The sequence below is a fragment of the Protopterus annectens genome, chromosome 2.part1 (assembly GCF_019279795.1).
Source record: "Protopterus annectens isolate FY-2018-M chromosome 2.part1, PAN1.0, whole genome shotgun sequence".
Lineage (NCBI taxonomy): Eukaryota > Metazoa > Chordata > Ceratodontiformes > Protopteridae > Protopterus > Protopterus annectens.
The window spans coordinates 949,974,636-949,997,167 of NC_056729.1; the positions used below are offsets into that span (position 1 = coordinate 949,974,636).

The window sequence follows — 22,532 nt, forward strand, 5'->3', positions numbered from 1 at the left end:
ACTTACATCAAGTACCTGTATAACCTGGAACAAAAAAGAATGTAGAGGTCCTTTGCTCAGTGTATGCTTAGCTAGGGCACTAGACTCTTCCTGCCTATTGAGGCAGTACCTATGGTCACGTATTCTTTCCCTAAGGGTTCGATTCGTTTTTCCTACATAAAAGGAAAAGCATGTCACACAATGGGCTATATATATCACATTCTTAGTTGCACAGTTACTGTCATAATTAATTGTCCAAAGATGTCCCGTATCCGGGTGCTTAAAATAATGTGATTGATCAATGAAATCACATTGTGGACAATTACCACATTTACTGGTTCTTTCAAAACCTGTTCTAACTCGAACAGGTCTGAGGGTAGCCCCACATAAATGTTGTTTAAGGTTGGATAGATTACTGTAGGTAAATGATGGAAATTTCCCTACCAGGCCCGCTATTTTTCTATCCGCCGTCAGGATATTCCAGTTTTTACTGATAGCCTCATGTACAAAAGACAATTTACCCCCAAAAGGTATCACTACACTGACTTGGTCGCAAGGCTGACGAGGAATTCTGATCAGCATTGGACTCTACTGGATCCGAAAAATAGGGTTTGGCACTTGTACCCCTAAGGTCATCCATCCTACTATACACCCTGTTAATCTCTGTAGTAGTGTACCCCCTACTAACAAGGCCATCACGCAATGTGCCCAGATCCTTCCTATAATCCTCTTCTTGAGTAGAAAGTCGTGAGACCCTCATTGCCTGTCCCTTTATTATGTTACCAAAAATACGTGGGTTATGCATACTGTCACGATGGACATATTGTCGCTGTTTGTTTAGATCAGATGGTAATGGTATGTTATAATTCACTATATATTTGTTTTGTTTACGCTTCTTGGTTATTCATATTTAAGTATGTATTTATATATATGTATATACATATACATGTATATATACGTATATATATTTATATTCATGTGCACTATTTAGCGTGTATGATGACATCAGTGGTCTGTATTTGTATACATTCATTTAGTAGCGTTTACATAGCTATTGGGATTGTCTATGCATATATTTACGTAACTCCATTTGAGCTACGTTTGTTTAATTATTTCAATTATATATGCATGCTTATATAGTATGCATGTGAACATCGATATTTTTTGTTGTAAGCACGTTTTGCGCTTACGCAGTTATAGTGATGCTGTTTTTAAAGTCTACGCCCACACAAGCGTTGATTGGTCATTGAGTATTTTAAATGTACATCTGTAAATTTGGTATCTGTTTGTTTGTCTGATGAAGCGGTGTCTATTAACCGCGAAAGCGCTCACGAATAAAACTGTTTTATTTTTAAATACGATTATTTTTTCCGTGTATGTGGGACATCAACATTTGAATCTTTGGTACTATCTACGTTTGGACCGAATGGTTTTCTAAAGCGGAATGACCATTGAATTGCACTCCGTAAAATTTGGAATATTGTAAGTGCCTACATTTTGCAACGCCGTATGTTGACTTTGGATAGAAGCCATATTTTACGGTGTTTGTGCGGTGGTCATGTTTTGAGGCAGTCTGAGACAATTTGGTCTGTACGAACACTATCGTACATTCCTTGTGATTTTGGTACTTATTGAAGTCCTTTCAAACTAGCGATTGACTCTAGTTTTTAACACCAACCTGAACTTTTTCTCTCAGCTGTTAAGGGTGTGTTGGTTTCCTACATATTTATTGACTGGGTATTTGAAGGCTTCTACATATATATATATATATATATATATATATATATATATATATATTTGATTACTGTTGTGGTTATTTTTTACAGTAACTACTGCCTCACTTTAAAAAAATACACCCTTTTTAAGTTATTAATACTTTTTTCCTTTTTTATATCTTTAGCTAGAAGTAGTCCGCGGTGGTGGTGCTGCGGTAGCGTTGTCACCTCACAGTAAGACGCTGTCCAGTTCGATTCTCAGGTAGAGCGTCTTTTGCGTGGAGACATGCGTGAATGGGCGTATCTTCATAAAGGTCGTGCGTCAGGCCTGGCAAGCCGGTATGTAAAACTAAACTGCCAATCATTAGTGGACTGGAGTTCCGCTGTGGCGACCCCTAACCGGGAAAAGCCGAAAGACACAAACAAATATCTTTAGCTATAAGTATTAGACTGTTACACTGTGCATAGTTGCACTAATATAATCTTTATCCCACCTCTTCAGACCCTTGAAGTTCAGTGTGTTGCAGAAGTTAAACATCATGTCTTACCTCTGAAAACAAGGATTACATCAGGCTTCAATATGGTCAGATTCCTATCTTTTAAGTCCACTGCTGCAGCCCCATGAACAGGGCGACCATGAGTTAGCTAATCAGTCTGGTATCCTTATACAGTTTATACTAACATACAAAGTATTTGTGAGCCCCTTAATGTAGTACCCCACACGATTTTGTGTTGGTATATAAATATTTTAATATTATTAAAACAACTATAGCTTAGATACTAACACCAGAACATTTCTTCCTGTGATATTAATATGATTTATGGACTAATTTTCCTAGAGAGGCAAAACTTTGCAAAGGTTGTCAGCGTCACACATAAAATGTACTTTTACTAATTCACCGGCTGCTGGTATTGATTGTAATCTCCTAACAAGTTGCCTTATAGACTTTGAGTGAGAACTGAGCTGTCTTTGGCCTTTAACTTTCATAGTTTTTGTCAATGCATATAAATATGTTCTTTTTTTTTTTTTTGGTAAAGATGACCTACCTATCAAATGTACTGGTGCCCAAATTAGTATCCTGCTAAAACATTTCAAGAATCATTTTTTTCAGTGACTTCAACTTTAATGTGTAGTCTAAACCGTTACTTCACAGTTTGTTCCTTGTTGTGTGATACCACTAACCATATGGCGAAGTCATAAAGTATCCCTTAATTGTTAGGGCATGATATACTGCAAGAAAACATGACAACTGCAAGTAGATTAATTTGTGTGAAATCCGTTCTAAGAAAATGGGAAATATCCTTATTAATAAACTGATTTGGTTAACCATGTAGCAATAAATCATATCCAATAATGTGGATCCAACACATACATTTTCCCCAAAATTGCAATAACAAAAAGAATAGTTATGACAAAAATGTGTCACTTGGCAATTGACAGCTGACAAGTTAGTTGTGCAGTTTTCTTGATGCTCCATTTGATGGATTTGTACTTCTACTATGGTAACTATCAGCCAGGCAAAACAGTAAAACATTCAGTTTTATTAGAGTGCTGGATGTTGGCCTGCAGTCATTGGCAATTACTTTGCTAACCACAAAGCAGCCAGTACAGTGTTTGATTATTATCTTAACTTTAATTTGTTGTATTTTTAGTTTGTAAAGAAATGTTGAGATGGCCGTTGTATAGAAACGAATGCAGTGGAGTTCCACAAAATACCCTGTCATTGGTAAACCGAAGAAGTAAAAGTAAACTCAAGAAATGATAGATCTAGCAATGAAGTATATATACATATATATTTATATATATATACATATATATGTATGTGTGTGTAGGTGGATGTGACAGTTATCCAAAAAAAGAGTGTATACTGAGTGGGAAAAGGGCTTTCCTCTTCCTTTTCCACTAGGGCTAATACGTATCATGGAAGTGAAATGCCTAACTGATTGTAACAGGCTAGTGTAATCACTTTACAGTTCATGAAGTGCAGAGATTACTCTCCAGTATTGGGTAAAGGTAAACTTAACACCTTCCCGAGCATGAATCCCGATAGTAACAGCACTTAGGTGGAGCTTAACAACTGTAACAGCCTAAATGCAGTACTGGCTTTCAAAGATGGTAGAATACTTGTGCTTCTGTACTTTTTGTTTCTGTAGCTCATAGTACGTGGAGCAGATAAAACTCCATTATGCACTAAAGAATTATGTTTGGGTCTTCATTGATTAACTTTGTGTGTTCTCAACATGGATGCCAGGATTCACCTTTCAAGCTTTACTATTGAGTTGAATTTTTTGACATCCATGACTTGAACACATAATATGTAGGTTGTGATCAGAGACCCTATCATACTCTTCTTTATTTTGTGACTTTTATGAAATATACACATGTAATTATAAAGTGAAGCTTAGTTAGAAACAGTCAACTAATAAAAAAGATAGTCTTTGCAGTCTATCTAAACAATATATTAATTAAATAAGGGAGAGGGTGCTTTTAAATTCTGGAAGTGTAAAGTATATTGCTAGATTAAAATGAAAGCATTAAACATCCACACCTAAGTAGACTACAATATGAGAGTTATTACAGTTGCAACAAAATGTACATGGTATCCGTGGAACAGTGAATCTTTATAAAACTTTATGTATTTATTTATTTATTTATTTATTGGCATTTGTTTACTGGGAAAGTCCACTGGGCCAAGTAGAGTCCATTTTCAGTAGGGGCCCGGGGAGAAAAGCTCAGCAAGAAACACTAAATAGTATATATAGTACATCACAAGGCACACATGTTGAGTATTTAAGAAGTTGTAAGTGATAACAGTGGCGGTAAGAAGGGTGGGAGAATAGAGATGCAGGTCAGGAGAGAAGGTCATTAGTAGTAATGGGTGAGAGAGAGAGTGTGTGTGTGAAGAAATGTTAGTGTATTTGAGATAGATGTATAAAAAATTATTACAAAGGAAAATAAGGGGAATGGTAGGAAGGCACTAAGATCTAGGTAATGGCAGGGGGAACTTAGTGCGTTTATAGATCCATTTGGAGTAAAGGTGTGCAAATGACTGGAGGAAGGCTGTTCCAGTTTTTAGCTATTACCCAGGAGTGTAGTAGTTGTCCAGTGAGTAGTTTAGGTTTCTGAATTTGGAGGAGGTGTTGTTTATCTGATCTTAGGGACCTATTGGGATTATAGTGGGAGAATAAGGACTTTAGGGCAGGGCAGTCCTAGGGTTTAGTAAGTAATTTGTGTGTGTGTTAGTTAATTGGAGATAAGTAAGATAGTGGTGGAATTCAAGCCAATTTAATGTTTTAGAGGTGCACAGTGTTGAGTGGAGTGGTGGTTGTTTGTTGCAAATTTGGCTATCTTCTTGTAGCATATTTCTACTTTTGATTTGAGGGAGGTTTGGAGGTTGGTTAGTTATGAAGCACCATAGACTAGAGAAGGAAGTTGATAAGTGAAAGCAAGTACTTGTTTGGTGGAGTGGGAGAGGAAATGTTTGTCTGTAGAGTAGTCCCAGTATTTTTGTGAGTCTTGCTGATGTTTTTTGTAAGTGTAGGTCAGATTTTCATCAATTATAACACCTAACAGCTTGGTTTGGGTTACTAATTCTATTTTTGTGTTGCTTAGAGAGAATATGTGGAATTCAGATTTGTTAATGGGAGTGTTTTTCTTTGGGTTGAATATTATGAGCTTTGTTTTATTTGGGTTTAAAGACAGGTGGTTATTGTGGAGCCAAGTCTCCATGGTGGTAAATGCAGATTGAGTAGTTTGCTGTAGTTGAGTTTTCAGCAGAGCAGATTATTGTAGTCATCTGTGTACTGTACAAGCGACCCTTGTTGAAATGATAGGTGGAGGTTGTTCATGAAAATATTAAATAGTAGGGGTCCTAATATGGAGCCTTGGGGGACACTGGTGGGGTTATGAATGTATGGGGATATCGAGTGCTGCCATTTTACAGCATGTTCTGTATTGGGTTTGTAGCTTTTTAACCAGTTGAGAGATGGAGTAGGTAGCCCAGTGTTAGAAAGCTGGGAAAGGAGGAATGTGTGAAAAATAGTATCAAAGGCCTTAGATAAATCCAGAAATAAAGTAGAGACAATCTTCCCTGAGTAGCGGGCTTTATTAACTAGGTCCATAAAGGATATTAGTGCAGCTGGAGTACTATGGCCAGGTCCAAAACCATGCTGCATTTGACAAAGAATTTGATTTTTGAGAAGGAATTGTAGAAGTTGGGTGTGTACACTTTTTTCTAGGAGTTTGGAGATGGGGATAGAATAGCTGTAGGGCGGAAGTTGGAAATATATGTTGAGGTACCCTGGTTGTGTAGAGGTAGTATGTTTGCTTTTTTCCAGAGGATGGGCACATAGGATTCTTGGATGGATCTATTTATGAGAATGCTAATGGGATAAACAATACAGTCTGCTGCAATTTTTTGGTATTCATGTGAGTATGCCTTTTGCTGCATTTGAGCTGGACTTTAGTTTCAGAAGAAGTTTTTTATGGTTGTTGTAGGCACAGTAGAGAGTTTGAATTCTGGCAAGGAATTGGATTTAGCTAAGTTTGAATGGGTGGATGAGGGGGGTATGAGTACAGGGAGTAGTTCACAGTAGAGAGAGCAGGCTGGGCCTGAGTATGCCAAGGGTTCCCCCTTCATATGATCGAATTTCTCTAAACTCAAAAGTCATAAACTCGAAACCAGAATCTCGAATTTAGAGAAACTCGAACATATGAAAGGGACAAAAAAAAGAACACCTTTCAAATGTTTTTGCAGGGGGGCAAAGCCCCCCTGCATCCCCCACACTCCCCCTACTTAAATATACCTACTCTGAGATCGCACTATAGTGAAGGATAGGAAATCTCCAATTCTGCGCTGTACGCATAAGTGCAAAATGGACGATTTTCCATTCCTCCGCTATAGTGTGGTCACGGTACATTCACATTTAAACTGCTAGGGTACAGGGTGACCTGACCCCCTGCAATAAGGTAAGTTAACTTTTTATTTTTTTAAACCTAAGGCTCCCATTCACAATTTCGAGTGAATGGAAGTTCGAGATTCTGGTTTCGAGATTATGAATTTCGAGCTTCCATCCATTCATTCTTGTGAAAGGGAACCATGCTGAGACAGTGGAGTATTACTTGGGAAGTTAGTTGTGCTGAGAGAATGAGAGAATGTGACTGTGATATTAGCTGTAGTGTCTATGAAGTAGGATTTGAAAATGCTAGCCATTTGATCGGATGTTTTGTGTGGGTGGGGGCAAGGATAATTTTTTTGTGCCAGTGTTTAGCAGAGTGCTAATGGAGAACAAGAATAGCTTTGGGTTGTTTTTGTGTTTTTTGAAGGTTTACGTAGTATTTTTTCTTGCATTTGGATACAAGATTTTTTATCTGGTTACAAAGCTGCTTGTACTCTAAGTCTGAGTTGTTCTTGTGCTTATGCCATAGTTTCCATTTTTTTCCCTAGTTGTCATTATGTCCTTAGTAGATTTGTTTAACCAAGGAGCATGATTGGTTCTTATTCTTTTTGTTCGGATGGGTGTGAGACTGTCTAATATTTTTAGAAAGGTAGTGTTAAAGCAGAGCAGGGCATTGTCTAGGGAAGAGAGTTTTTAGGTTATTCCAATTTATGATTTTTAGGATATTATTGAATGTGTGGGGGTTGAAGTTGGATAGGTTTCTGACATGTTTGAAGTGATTTTTTTTGTGAAAGGGGGATAGGCTCAGGTAACGAAGCACAAAGGTGATCACTTATAGAGTTAGGAAGGGTACCAGTTGATGAGATTTTTGTTAGGTCTGAGACTAGGATCCAGTCTAAGACGGTTCCTTCATTGGTTCTATTATTCTATCTCGTGGGAGTGGAGATTAGTTGGGTATAGTGAAACAGGTTAATATCGATGGATGGAGTTTTGAAGGAAATATTAGACCAATTAATGTTCACATCGTCTAGAATTATAGTTTAATTTTTTATGGTGTAGGATGCCCAGGATAATGTTTCTTCTACAACAGGTATGTTATTAGCTGGGTGAATGTATAGGACTATGATACAGACATTTTTAGAGTTGTTAACATTTAGGAATTGTAGGATGTGACCGGTAAATTAGAGTATGTTAAGAGTGATTTACAGACAAAATGTCAACATTCAGTTACACGACAGCCTCCTCCTCAAACATGGTAGGAGCGACAGTCAGAATGTCGACGTTCATGTGTACGTCCATTCAGAAGGAGGTACACAGGGCAGGGACTCAAAGCATGGTTGGCAATGGGAGTTGCTAACGTTAAGATCGACAGAAAGCTGTCGGTCTATTTGTGTTGACCATACAACCTACTTAATATGTATGAGTCGAGGATATTTGTCGTGGAAATCACCATTCGTGGATGTGATTTTAGTTCTTTTGATAGTAAACCGTTAAGAGTATTAGGGACTAGGATGGCAATGCCCCCTCCTTTCTTGATGATTCTGTCAACCCTTATTACACTGTGGCTGGGAGGGAGAAATTCTGAGTCTAATATATTAGGCTTTAACCATGTCTTTGTAGTAGCTAGGATGTCTGTTTTATTATGAGCTAACCAGGCATGCAGGTCAGAGGTTTTATTGCAGATATGTTGAAGGTTAATAGTAGCTATTGGTAATGATTTTAAGCATTTTGTGGGGTTTGTCATGATAGGGGGATTGGTGGTAGAAGGACTGAGGTTGGGATGGATGTCACCACATTGGACTAATGTCAAGAAAATAAATGCAAGTTGATAAGTAAAGGTGGCTAGTTTGGAGCTGATAAAGTGTAATAAAAGGGAGCAGGTATAACTTGAATTATGAATAGAGTAGTTTGTGGGGAGGATGTATATTTTAGAGCAGAGTAGTGGAGTTATATAAAAGAAGCTGGGATTTATTTCTAACAAGCTATTACATGGGGTGTATAGGGAGCTAGTTGCAGAAGTGGGTTTGATGAATATTAATCTGGGATTGATTGATGAGAATTGTATTAGAAGTGCTAGTAGTAGTACAGTATCGGATAAGAATAGTATGTGTGAAATGGAGGGAGCCATGTTGATTGATGGGTATGGTGTTAAGTGGGAGGAAGTAGAGACCAGAAAGTGGGCAAATTTTATTGGTTAGTTGTTGGAATGAGGTGTGTCAGGGGATATAAATTTAAGGAAAGTAGGGATAGATGGGAATGGGAAGGGTAAGGGAGTGGAGTGAACCTGAGTGTAGCGAGGGTGAATGGAGCATGTAGAACCTGACAAGGATTACAGAATAAAACAGAACACCTACTGAATTCTTCCACAAACCAAAATATTAAGGGCAGCAAAACTGTGAGTACAAATCAAAATATACCCTTAGGTCCTATTGGGAATTGCTTGCTAAAGAAAGTCTATAATATTTAATTATACCGATGATAAAGTGGGAGAAAATTCTGAGGGGGATTTAATGACTAGTATTTCTTCATTACCATAGCTAACGGGTGAAAAAGTTAAGTAAAGGCAGCTCGGTATAGTGGTGAGGAGGAGGGGAGCCCAGGGATACGTCCCAGCAAGGTGTGCACGCCACTTACTACTTACAGTATCAGTAATTGTAACTCACTTAAATATATGCTCTTCTGTTGGTTGTGAGGGCAAAGGATGTACTTTCAGCCAGATGTATTTCTCAAGCCTAGGAATTCAAACCACAGTTGGTCTGGAAGGATATATGTAGCATATGGACAAGATGGAGGGCAGAACATAGAGGAAAGGAGAATCTAGGCAGACTTAATACAAAGGGGGAGAATTAGCAGTTATATAGCATCTATTAGCAGATAATTCTACATAAGTTACAAATATTCCAACATAGATATAACATTAATGCAGCATTGACTGTTTAAATGTCCTGTTAGATCATCAACACCAACTGCAGACCCAGACAGATATCGTACCCACAATACGTAGACTGCAGTAGTTACAAACTATCATTTATAGCAGTCATAATGTTAGTCATAGTATAACATCAATATTACAAGTGTAATTGTACTCATATATTTGCTTAAACAATCGTAACTAATAATGCATGCAGTATGCACTTCACCTGTAGTATGCACTAGAAATGGCTGTAAATCCAAGTATTTTTAAATGCGTCAGTAAATACATAAATCAGTTACACGACCATTTTCATTACATGCATCCACATTCCATGTATAGCAGAGTTCATCTATAAATTTAAACAAAACATGAATAATAGTGTAAGTATGCACCAGAACGAGCGTATATCCAACACTCACTAATGTATTGTTAGACACCTTAATGCCTGAAATCTAGCATCAGAGTCCTGTATGAAATGGTCGCTAGTTTGTTTGCCAAAAAACTCACTGAATTAAGGTAGATTACAGTGTCCGATGCTTGTAGCGTGTTGCTGCTGTAACTTTGTTATGGATAATACAATTGCAATTCCCTATGACAAAAATTCACCAGACAGTTGCTAGTTTAACCAGTTAGCTTTAAAGCAGTATCTAGCATCGTTGTACTGAAAGTTACATAAAATAACTTGAATAAGCATGTCCACCAAAAGAGAGTAGTAGAGTAGCACTTAAATTGTTCAGCGTAGTTGGAATGCTCACCCTGCATAGAACTGGAGAGGGGATTGTAGCAGTCGAAATAGTGATTTAAAATGGCACCTACAGGGCAACCTATATTAATAGATTACTAGTGGGAGACGTAGAGGTGGCCAGGCTAAGTCTAGGAACTACCTGAGGGCGGGAGATCACGGTCTTCCCTAGGCATAATATGAACCTGGCAAGGATCAGTCAGAACACCTACTGAATTATTCCACAAACCAAAATACCAAGGGCAGCAAAACTGTGAGTACAAGTCAAAATATACCCTTAGATCGTAATGGGAATTGCCTGCTAAAGGAAAGTGTATAATAATTAATTCTACCAATGATAAAGTGGAGAAAATTCTGAGGGGGGATTTAATGACTAGCATTTCCTCATTACTATAGCTGATGGGTGAAAACAGTTAAGTAAAGGCAGTTCAGTATTGTGATAGAGGGAGAGGGGAGCCCAGGGATACTGTCCCAGCAAGGTGTGCATGCCACTTACATTTGCAGTATCAGTAATTGTAACTCACTTTATATGCTTTTCTGTTGGTTGTGAGGACAAAGGACATACTTACAGCCTAAGTATTTCTCAAGCCTAGGATTTCAAATCACAGTTGGTCTGGAGGGATTTAAGCAGCACATGGACAAGATGGAGGGCAGACCGTAGAGGAGAAGAGAATATTGGTAGAATTATGCTTTTCTGTTGGTTGTGAGGGCAGAGGAGAGCAGTGGACATACTTTCAGCCAGATGTATTTCTCAAGCCTAGGATTTCAAATCTTATACTGGAAAATGTAAAGATGGTTAACTGGAGCTACTACATGCTAGCATAAGAGTAAGGATGAGTCTTGCACCTTGCCCTTATTGTGTTAAATTAAACATTTAAAGTATGTTACTAGTGCAGCAGGAAGGTATTTAACCCCTTAAATTTAGTTTTGATGTAGTTTTAACCTTCTTCATCAATCCCCTTTCGGTAGAATGTTATCTTGCAGTTGTAAACTAGTAGTTGTAGCTGTATTACGCTTTTCCTTTATTCTATTCCTTCTTCTAAGAGAGAAGATGGGGTGATAGTGGTGTGACAGACCACCTACCCTTTCATCCCCATACCCTTACACTGTATGCAATCTTTTCTTACATTTTTCTCCAAAACTTAGTAACAGTAATGCCGTTACTACATGAGTACCACCCTTTAATGTTTATTACTTGCATACATAAATGTACATTACCCTTTGCAGATCACAACCCACTGCATATACCCTAACAGTACAAGTGTACAAATGGAGTTATTGTCTTATGAATATATATATATATATATATATATATATATATATATATATATATATGGTATCCTCTTTCCAGCTGCTGTTGAAAGTTACTGTTACATTCTATAAATAATCCTGCAATGTAAGACTGATAGATATTCTGATAGTCAGGACTGCCAAACTGAATCTGCTCAGTAAACATACAGGCTCCTCAAGAGAGTGTCACTTAATGTTTAGCTCTAATCCCTGAAAGGAAGTTAGGGCCCTGCCACTTCTTTACAAGTCAGCAATGCTTCTAGGTAACATAAAGGAATTAAACAAACTCATCTGAGGGAAAACTGAAGTTCTATACCTCAGGTATCCCTCCACCTTTTTATGGCTACAGTATCACTGGACATTACAATTAATGCTTTACTTACTTCTGTGGCCCCAAAATAAGTAAAATGAGGGTATCATACTACCTTTTAGCCACTTCTCACAGACTTATTTTAAACATTTTAAAACAAGTATGTGAGAAGTGGCTAAAATGCAAGGAGATCCACATCAAAGATTTTGAATCCTGAAATTTTTATAGAGCAGAATGCTTTCTGCAGAGCTCTAGAGATACAGAATTTACAAAAATGTAACAACACAAATAAATGTGAATTTCTTGTACACATTCTGTGTTTATTAATACATAATTATGTTTATATAATGTAGCATGTTAATTTACCAAAGGTACTAGTTTAGATGTATTATTAACCTGTTTGGTCTGTCTATACCACACAAACATTTCCTCAGATTGCATCACACATTTTGAAATTTTACTTCTCTGTACAAGCTACAATAATGTTTTGCAACTTGTAAGCATTTTCTATTTGATGTGTGCAACAGTCTGCAACAATATTGCAGATTTTAGATTGTCATTTTGAATGGTTTAGTAAAATATGCATAAGGTACCTCTTCAGGCAAACAAGCCAGCATCTGAGATGGGGATGGGTATATGTACTTAAAGATATTAGTTAAGACAGTAAGCTGTATAAAATTGAATATCTGACTATCTTGTCCTCAGTGGAGTATTATGTGCAGCTTGGGCCCTAGGTGTTTTTCAAACCATGTATCCCCCACAACACACACTTTTTTGGATCATGCATAAATATTCTTATTCGTTTGAATCCTTTGAATTCACCTTAATGGTTTAAGATGATTTGAACTGTTATATTATAACGTCTGTACCCATTTATTACAGTCAACTGACTGTATATGCCTCAAATGTCAGCTTGAGATAACACACTAACATGCACACATGTGCGCGCGCACACACACACACACACACACACACACACAGACATAAAATAAGTATCCTAACTTGCTTTACACAAATTCACACTAGTCCTGCAAAGTCAGAGTCTTCCATTTTCACCCACAGATAGGCCCCATATCCATCACTTATAGCCCATTGTTGACCCTGGACACCACAGATGTCTGATAGTGGTAAAAATGAAATTTATTTCACAAATGCACACTAGTTCTACAAAGCCATACTATTTAAACTTAACAAACAAGAGTAGGTTACTTTTATTCACAGACAAATCCAAAATCTACCCAGCTGTTTTAGCCACTTTGTTCTGTACCCCCAGGCCCTCTTTTAATTTTGATAAAAAATGATATTTCTCAACATCTCAGCACGTAAATCCCAGAGAAAGCCAAAAATAATGAGTCAAAGTCCCAGAATCAGGTGGTTGCTAGAGCACCAGCTGTTTGCATTAGCATGCATTTTTAAAGGTATGAAGCCTTAAACTTAAATCTTTGTCATAATTTAGTGACTACAATCCTCACTTATTTGCCAGAAACCACAGATTTTATAAGAAACAGACCAAAAAAAATGTGCAAAATTATGGCATTCTGAAAAATCAGGGAAAGTTGGTAACTTTCTTTCACATAGCCACATATATTCCAACTTATTTCACAACAGTGGGCATTAGTCTACAAAGTCAGATGGTTAACTGAGAAAATGATTACAGAGTAAGCTAGTTTTGGCAGAAACAGCTCTTTATCCCCCAGGCATACTTTGTCATGTAAACCTCATCTGGCTGATGAAAACGTAGTATATCTCAACCTCTTAGTACAAGAATCAGTAACAAACCTACAAATAATGAGGGACAAAGCCCACTGTCATGGATGGGTTTTAAATATAACTGTCATATACTTAGAAAGTTGCTATAATTACAGATTTTGCATTGACATGCATTTAATGAAGGGCATGAATGTCTGTCAGCATTTAGTGACTCCATTTCTTAATGATTTACCAGAAAACCACAGATTTTTATGAGGCACAGACCAAAAACATGAGACAAAGTTGGGGATGTTCTGTGAAATCAGGGACAGTTTCAACCTGGCTTCACACAAAAAGTCAGGGAGAATAAATATGGGTAACATCTGAAATCTTGGAATCTACTTTGCTAAGTCACAAGATGAAAACACCAAGTAGCCTAAAATACAGACTTACATTTATTAAGTCTGAAATTGTCAAAATTGTCATTTCTCAGAATCATTTGAAGTGTGGTGATCTTGTAGCTGATGTGTGTGTGTGTGTGTGTGTGTGTGTGTGTGTGTGTGTGTGTGTGTGTGTGTGTGTGTGTGTGTGTGTGTGTGTGTGTGTATATATATAGAGAGAGAGAGAGAGAGAGAGAGAGAGAAATAGTCAAGGTACGTGCGGAGCATACCCTTTGCAAAAAACAAGTTTAAAGGAGAAGAGTGATGTCTTTGACACTTAGCACCTGGCAGCTACTGCAGACATTAAACCATCCAAATAGCAAGCTGCTTTCATCCACAGATAGTTTGCAGTTCATAGCTCTCAACCTCTTTGCTTCAGAATCAGGGAAAAAGCTAAAAGTAATTAGGAGAAGATGTTAAATATTACTGTAATTCATTTATAAATTTCACAAAGCAACAGATTTTACATCAAATTTTACATCAACTTGCGTTTTCTGGATAGTTTGGTTGTGTCTTTCGGCTTTTCCCGGTTAGGGGTCACCACAGCGGAAATCCGGTCCGCTAATGATTGGTAGTGGATTTTTACGTACCAGGTTACCAGCCCTGACTCACAACCTTCAACGAAGGCACGCCCCATTCACGTATGCCTCCACACAGAAGACGCTCTAGCTGAGAATCGAACAGGACAACGTCTTGCTATGAGGCGACAACGCATTTTCTGGATAGTAAGAATTATAAAACCTGAATGTCTAGAATTATTAATTGACTGTAAACCTCAGCATTTTACCAGAAAACCAAAAGTTTAATGAGGGACCAGGCAAAAATGTAAGGCAAAACTGAGGACATTCTGCAAAATCAAGGACAATTGAAAGCTATGCTGCAGACTTCCTGGACTTATATGTGGTTGCCTGACAGGATTAAAAAATACCTAGATATATAGATATAGACATAATAGGTGTAATGCATGTGGTCTAACTATCATTTTATCTAATCACAAGTGGTCAAGAAAGTGCCCTAGCCATATTTCATCTAATGATATTTGTGACAAAGGGAAATGTTGCCAGCCCCGCTAGCCAAAATTTTGAAAATAATTACATGTCATTTGTGAATATTAATATGATTTATATAGAAATGTAACACACAGAGATACTGGCAGCCCAGTCATCTGGAATTTTGTAAGTGGTCATGTGTCATTTGTGAATATCAGCTTGATACAATTGCTTGTGTTACCACTATATTAAAACTGTGTACTATGTGTATAACAAACTGCTGAAACACAGGAGATTAACTTGCAAAACTTAAGTTGAGATTTAAGTACTTTATTGCTGGGCCATAAACAAGAGCTGTTATCTTTTCATTTTCAGTGCAGCAAGGAGAAAAGATATCTAAAACTGGGAGCCTTCTGTATTGTTTTCTAAGTGTTTTATTGTTTTATGTCATCCAACAGTTCCAAAAATCTGAAGGCTATCTATTTTCAGAGAGAGATGCTAAATGCTAGCAGTTTCTAGCAATGGTTGTTTTGAGCCTGGGAACTGAAGTCAGATGACAAAAAGTAATGTCATGCTGCAAGTATCCCAGCAGTAATATTTGATATTAATTTAAGAACTCTCTGAGAGACAGACTTAGCATTTTGTATTTTGTCTTTGACCTGGAAACATCTGCTCACCACATCTATCATGCCTTGCTGTAACTAAGCTAACTAGGGTACAGTAATTTCTCTTAAATTCAGTTAGGAATATACTGAAGTATAGCTTAGGTGCTTTCTAGATTTATTTGAGACTGTCCTGCAATGTTATTTTAAATATTTCCTGTGATTTTCAACTTTGATGTAACTGTGATTTACTAAGGATTTCCTTGTTCTTTTATTACTTATTATTAAATATATTTGAACCTTTCAATTGTGGCTGGTCTGTCTAGAGATATTTAAGGTCTTAGAGTACTTGCATATCCAGTTGGTGGCACTATACAGGCCACTCCTAATAGCCTTGCTCTTGGTCAAACTACCATTTGGATTAATAGTAACCTTACAATGTAAGATTGGACATCCTTTGCTCAGGGCCTTAAAGTAGCTGATAAGTAGTGGCTGGTGGCACTGGAAACTACCTTATAGTCTGGACAGGAGGGGACACAGCTCATAAACCTGTGCCAGCCTTTCCCAGGTGTGTGTGTGTGTGTGTGTGTGTGTGTGTGTGTGTGTGTGTGTGTGTGTGCGTGTGTGCGTGTGTGTGTGTGTGTGTGTGTGTGTGTGTGTGTGTGTGTGTGTGTGTGTGTGTGTACATGTGTTTGTATGTATATAAAGCAAATCTCAGAGAGTGTGTTTCAGCTACTTGGGCAGGGACACCAAGCACTGGTTTGACAGAGAGGGTGCTGGAGGTCTTGGCTTTGCCACTCAGCTGAGCTCTCAGTTCTATAGCTGTGCCAGTGGCGAGTCTTATTGGGGATCTGGAGAAAGCAGATCCAGACTGACTGTGGTCTTTGTGTGCTCTGAAGGGAAAGTGCACTTTACTGTGTGTGTGCTTGTAATCCTCCCAGTGTGTACTTCCCTCACTGTTGCCAGTGGTGAGGATTGAGGCTCCTTGATTATTGGGCCAGTGTTGGGGCATCACATATTAATTGGTGGGCAGTAGTGGGATACCCATATCATATATTAATTGGTGGGCATTGGTGGGATATCCACATCACATATTAATTGGCTTGTAGTGGTGGGATATCCACATATTAGGATTCAGTGGTGTGGATATTGAATTCCTGTAGACTGTAAACAGTAGTCACTAAGGAAGGTGTTTGTACTCTCAATCAGGCACACATTGAACATTCAGAGTTTCATATCAGAATTGTTTTTTTTGTTAGCTTAGTTAGTCATGGAGAGCAGACAAGGATGTCAGCAGAGGAGTATGGTAAGCTGACAAGGAACCAGCTGGCTGAGATGTGCCAGGCTAAAGGACTGGTGCATGCCAACCTGACTAAAGCAGAAATGATTGTAGCCTTGGGCATAGCTGCATCACAAGCCAGCAATCAGGAGGACAACCATACTGGCCTTGGGGATTTACAACTCTCAGAGAATGGACTGTTCAACCTTTCCACAGAGGACTTAAAAATCCATCTGGAGTTAGAGACTTGAACTAGAGGCCAAACATTTAGAAATAAAATCAGCAGAGAGACTTAAATGCCTGGAGGCCGAAGAGAATGAGAACCTGCAACATCTGGAAGCTGAGAAGAATGACAGCCAGAGACAACATGAAAAGGAGATGTTGACTGTTCGACAGGGTCATGGAGGTAATAGGGAAGGGAGTAACTGAACCCCAGAAGCAACAAAGGTCAGTAAATTTCTTCCACAATTTACAGAGGGGATAATTTTAATAGTTTCATTCATATGTTTGAAAGGGTATGTAAGTATGTAAACAGTATAATGTTGACCAAGAGCTCTGGGTATGGTTCCTGACCCCCCTTACTCCATGGTAAAGCTGTAACTGCTATTACTAATTTTCTGATACTCGTTGCTTAAATTATAATATGGTCAAAAGTTGTTTGTTAGAATGTTTTAAGTTAACACCTGAAGCTTACAGGAAAAAGTTGCATGACAATAGATGCAAGACAGATGAAAGTGTGTATGAATATATTACTTAACTAAGCACTTATTTTCATAGGTGGGTGAGCGGATATCAGGTCATCACTTTTGAAGGGCTGGCAGACCTTTTGGTGAGGGAACAAGTACTTAGCATTTTGCCTGAGGACATGAGAATCTGGTTAACAGATAGAGAATGTAACACAGCAGAGGTGTTGGGGAAAAAGGGAGACCTATACCTAGACCAAAAAGCGATATCTGTGTTCCAAATACCACGTACCAAAAAACAAACGAACTGGAAGCGAAAAATGAAGGCAGCAACCTTCAAAGTTTATTGTAAGCTTGAAATAAATAAATACACAGCAAATCCACGCTAGCACCAAATGAATGAACGCTTTCACAACATGAGCGTTTTCGTCTCAGATAGACTTCATCAGATAAAAACATATGTTCGCAGTTAACCTTTTATATCAGTTTAAAAACAAGGAACCAATCATATTTGTATAAACAGTATAAACCTTCAAATCACATAACAGTCTCAATTAAGTTTGTTCTCCTTTTTAAATTCATCAATATTCATTTTAAATAAGTAAAAAATAAATACATATAATCAAACAAATAAATATATGAATAAATACTTTCCTATAAATTTATAAAATATTATTTAAATTTTTTTATTTTATTTAAAATTCATTCAAATAGTATGTAGGTAGGATGAAATAAAATCTATTAGTATAAACCTGGTGCTTTATATTATAAATGTTTTGTGTATACAATAGTGACATCTCCTGACCAAATAGGTTATTGCAACCTTTTGTTCATGTTTTTTCAGCCCTTATTTTTAAAAGGGGTTGAATGGATATATATTCATTTAAACCTGTTTTTTTGTTTGCCTCCAAAGCCACTTGCCACCATAGTTCTCTATAGGCTATTATTTCTTCCCAGGGGCCCCCTCTATTATCACTTACTACTTGGTCCAAAACAAAAAATTGAAATTTGGATCCTGTACAAACCTTAGAATGCCTAAAAATTGCATTTGTTTCCTTTTCTTTCCTAACATCATACATGTGTTCATATATTCTTTTCTTCAGTGTCCTTTCTGTCTTTCCTACATAAAATGACGGACATTCCCCACATGTAGCCAAATACACAAGCCCCCTTGATTCACAATTATAATATGCCTTACTTATTAACCATCTTTTCCTGCCTTCCAGGTTTATTTTTTCTTTGTTCGAGACATAATCACATTGTCTACACCTACCACATTTAAAAGTTCCAGTTTTTGTTCTGGCTCCTAATTCTTTTTTCCTATTGGTATCAGTATTATTTTCTAAAAACCCTTTTATACTGGTAGTATTTTTAAATATAACTTTGGGCATATATGTGGGTAAACCTTCCAAATCCGTAAGGTTTTTAAATCTCTCCCACTCTCTCTGAAATATTGTCTTTACATTCTTATTAAGTGAATTGTATTCTAGAATCAGTGATTGTTGGAAATTTTCATCTTTTCTTTCTTCCTTCTATCACTTTCGTTTCATGACTCGACCCAAATATAGGTTTAAACCTATCACTACTACCTTTTTCCACTTCTATTCTCAAATTTTCAATAAATTTCTTTGGGTATGCTCTCTCAAGAAACATTTTTTGTAACAAATCACACTCTAATACAAATTTGTCATCATTACTGGTCATTCTCGACCCTCTTACAAACTGCCCTTTCACAAGGTTCTTTTTGCAGTATAATGGATGAGCACTTTTAAAGTGCAAAAAGGAATTCACATAGGTTGGTTTCCTATAAACACTTGTTTCAAAAGTTTTATCGTCCAAGGTTATTTCTACATCTAAATATTGAATACCGGTTTTGGAATAATTATATGTAAATTTTAAAAAATCTGTGGTTTCTTCCATATATTTAATAAACTCTTCTAGTATATCTATGCCCCCAATCCAAAATATAATGATGTCGTCAAGAAATCTTTTATATAATGTCCAATACTTCACATATTTTGATCCCATAATATACTTCTCTTCCCAGTTTGCTAGGACTAAATTAGCAAAGGTAGGTGCACAGGCCGCACCCATTGCTACTCCTTGCAATTGCCAAAAATATTCCCCATTGAAAATAAAGAAATTGTTTTTTAATATTAAATCCATTAAGCCTGTGCACACATGTATGATGTTAGGAAAGAAAAGGAAACAAATGTGATTTTTAGGCATTCTAAGGTTTGTACAGGATCCAAATTTCAATTTTTTGTTTTGGACCAAGTAGTAAGTGATAATAGAGGGGGCCCCTGGGAAGAAATAATAGCCTATAGAGAGCTATGGTGGCAAGTGGCTTTGGAGGCAAACAAAAAACAGGTTTAAATGAATATATATCCATTCAACCCCTTTTAAAAATAAGGGCTGAAAAAACATGAACAAAAGGTTGCAATAACCTATTTGGTCAAGAGATGTCACTATTGTCTACACAAAACATTTATAACATAAAGCACCAGGTTAATACTAATAGATTTTATTTCATCCTACCTACATACTATTTGAATGAATTTTAAATAAAATAAAAAATTTTAAATAATATTTTATAAATTTATAGGAAAGTATTTATTCATATATTTATTTGTTTGATTATATGTATTTAATTTTTACTTATTTAAAATGAATATTGATGAATTTAAAAAGGAGAACAAACTTAATTGAGACTGTTATGTGATTTGAAGGTTTATACTGTTTATACAAATATGATTGGTTCCTTGTTTTTAAACTGATATAAAAGGTTAACTGCGAACATATGTTTTTATCTGATGAAGTCTATCTGAGACGAAAACGCTCATGTTGTGAAAGCGTTCATTCATTTGGTGCTAGCGTGGATTTGCTGTGTATTTATTTATTTCAAGCTTATAATAAACTTTGAAGGTTGCTGCCTTCATTTTTCGCTTCCAGTTCGTTTGTTTTTTGAGACCTATACCTAGCTAGCAGGGCATCACTGCACAGAAAAGGGATAACCAGTGCTGCTCATGGGTCTAAGGGAACCAATGGTGAGCAGCCTAAACCGCCCTAACAGAGTCCACCAGTAACAAGGGAAGCCACTAGTCCAGGTACATGTCCAGGACCAAGAATTAAGTGTTTTAAATGCAACCAGTGGAACCATGTAGCATACAGATTTCCATGGAGGCAAGGTGGGGAACAAAAGTTGGGAGAGCCAGTAAGTGGGAATGCCAGACGTAAGTTGTCTGGAGACAACAAGGGTATTAAACTACTACAAGAGGTTATATCCCATCTTAGTAAATGGGAAAGAGGCCACTGCTAAGAGAGACACAGCCTCTGACCTAACCATTGTGAAGCCTGCAATGCTTAAAGAGGAGCACTATTTGCTTGGGTATTCTACTCCAGTCAGAGCTTTAGGAGAGACCCCATTCCAAACACCTTTGGGTAGGGTTCAGCTTGACTGGGAGGGTGGAAAAGGAAGCAAGCAAGTAGGTGTGTTTGAGGATATCCATAAAGATGTCCTGATATGTAAGAATTTTGATAATGCAGTACCCTGTGTGTATGCAGTTACACAGAGTCAGGCTTGGAGATAAGCATGTGGATCTGGTAGCCTGGGGAGACCCAGACAGACTGCCCACTTGCAGCCAGGACTGGTGAGGTGGTCACTTCAGGAAAGAGCTACCCTGTAGTAGTGAGACTGAAGGTGAGCCACAGCTGCTTGTGGGTACTGATGTTCCCTTGGACAGAGTGACTGCAAGGGCAAAGGTGAGTAGTAGTACCCAGGCTGACAGTGAGGCACCGCTGCCAGAGAATACCAGACTTCCTGTGAAAGGGGAGCTTTGAAGGGTTACAAAGAAAGAGTTGAAACAGGCTCAGCTCTCAGACCCTACATTACAAGGCCTGAAGGATGGCTAATGGGTATGAGAATGTAGTAGTTGGTAGTGCCCAGAGCCTACCATCTGGCAGTTCTAACCATAGCCCATGATATTCCCTTTGCAGTTCATATGGGCATAAAACATACAAAGAGACATATTATGCAGAACATTTATTGGCCTGGGATTCCCAGAGATGTAACAGGGTACTGTAGGACCTGTGAGCATTGCCAAAAGGTAGGCAAGACAGGAGACCAGGTGAAAGCTCCTTTGATGCCTTTGTCTGTGATTGGGGAGCCATTTCAGAGGGTAGCTATGGATATTGTGGGGCCTCTGAGTACCCCAAGTTCCACAGGAAAAATGTATATCCTATTGGTAGTAGGTTATGCTACCTGATACTCTGAGGCGGTGCTTCTGTCATCCATTGAAGCAGAGAAGGTGGCAAATGCTCTGTTAGAGATTTTCAGCAGGGTAGGTTTCCCAAAAGTAATACTGACTGACAGAGGTGCCAATTTCATGTCAGACCTGCTGGCATGTCTGCTGAAACACTGTGGGGTGAAGCACGTAAAGACCACCCCCTACCATCCCCAGACTAATGGTCTGGTTGAGAGGTTAAACTCTACACTAAAGACTATGCTACTGGCATTTGTAGACCAGTTTAAGAAGGACTGGGACAAACATTTGCCCCATCTATTGTTTGCTTACAGAGAGGTGCCCCAGGAATCCACAGGTTTTTCACCCTTCAAGGTGCTGTATGGGCATAGGGTGAGAGGACCTCTAGATTTGATTAAAGATGAGTGGGAGGGTGAGTGTGAATCCCACAAGAAGTCTGCTGTAGCATATGTCCTAAACTTCAGGACAAGGCTCAGAGAGCTCATGGGAAGAATTCTGATTGGAGGGCTAACCTAATAAATATGTGAGGTGAACTGTTTATGTGACAAAAAAATTTTTTCCCACTGATGAAAGCCTTTGGGCTGAAACCGGTCTGGGATTTATTTAAATAATAAATCTTATGTGTTAAACTTCACGGTTTATTTTGTGCTGGTTTTTATTCACTTATGTTTGGTTTTGGCTATTTTTTTCATGTTATGTTTGCTCTTTGCCTTGCACCAGTTGTACTTGCAGAGGACTT

The 22,532-nt window shown here is 37.8% G+C and overlaps 1 protein-coding gene across 1 annotated transcript in view; it reads left to right on the top strand.

The window, feature by feature from the left end:
* LOC122794924 (probable ATP-dependent RNA helicase DDX60) overlaps positions 1-22,532 on the top strand; it is a 3,096,781-nt gene that overhangs the window by 2,610,614 nt on the left and 463,635 nt on the right. The window lies entirely within an intron of this gene.